We start from the raw sequence: 1,327 nt of genomic DNA, 5'->3' as shown, positions 1-1,327 counted from the left end.
TTACAGCTTTTCAAAAATGCCGGGATTGCTTTTTAAAAAATTATTACTATATATAGTTTTAGTTTGCGTATATAGCTCTGAATCACATGTTGATAGGGTACCTAGATAGATTGATTTAATACATTAAAAACAAATAAATTTCCCTAAAAATGAAAGGTTAGATATAGAAGAATAATTATCTAGTGTGGCTAGAAGGTATTTTCAGAAGGGGTTATACCAGTGTCTTTTTAAAGGCATCTAGGACAACACTCTCCTCTAAAGTATCATTTACTTCTTAGATCCAGCTACTCACAGCCGCCACTCAAAGTGCCAGGAAAGGCATGTATCTAAGTCCAATGCAGTGGAGCTCACAGGTCCTCATGAGCAGCTCCTCCTGCTCACCCTTGTATGTTTTTCAATAGGGTGAAGTATGAACATTTTACTGGCCAAATTTGCCATGCTGTCATAGTCCCATGAATGCTTCCATCTAGGACAGGGGTAGGCAACCTTGGCTCTTTTATGACTCGTGGACTTCAACTCCCAGAATTCCTGAGCCAGCATGGCTCAGCTTGGAAACCTCTCCCTTTCCCCTCAGCATGGCTGGCTCAGGAATTCTGGGAGTTGAAGTCCACGAGTCATAAAAGACCCAAGGTTGCCTATCCCTGGCCTAGGACATGTTCTTCATATTAGAAAGTCCCAGAAGCAATTCTTGACTTACCAAGTTTTAAAAAGACTCAGGTAGGGGACTTGGTCTTGGTCTAAAGCAATTATAATATATAAACAATATAAGGTAGGCATCTGATCCTGTGAAACTATATTTCACTTACTGAATAGTTTTTTTTTTTTTTTCAATATAAAAATTTTATTGTTTTTATCACAAAAAAAAAAAGAAATACATCACAGATATTACACAATGTTATAACCCATCCCCCCACCCCCCGGACTTCCCAAACCAACCTAGGTTAATATTCAAATACAAGTAAACAAGTATTAATATCTCTAACTCCAAAATCTAAACTTAAACAATCCATCTCCTCCGTATTAATAAAAATTATTCATTTAGTTAATTCTTCAAATATCCAAAATCTTTACCATTTCAGCAAGATAGTTTAACACCATCCCTTACCTATACAAAGAAAAGAAAAGAAAAAAAAAAAATTCCCATCTTCCATAAAGTTAACAGGTTAATTCTGTCATTTCATGAAACTACCCTATAAAAAATCATTTGGAACCCTTAATAAGGTTTACAACTTCAATTACTTAATTATCCTTCAATCATTTTCAATTATAACAACATTATTATATTTATAATAATCTTCCTTTTAATAAAAATTATTCATTTAATTAA

This window comes from Protobothrops mucrosquamatus, unplaced genomic scaffold, assembly GCF_001527695.2.
Source record: "Protobothrops mucrosquamatus isolate PMUCROS unplaced genomic scaffold, P.Mucros_1.0 scaffold436, whole genome shotgun sequence".
Taxonomy (NCBI): Eukaryota; Metazoa; Chordata; class Lepidosauria; order Squamata; family Viperidae; genus Protobothrops; species Protobothrops mucrosquamatus.
The sequence above is the reverse complement of the archived record's forward strand: the minus strand, read 5'-3'. Positions refer to the sequence as shown.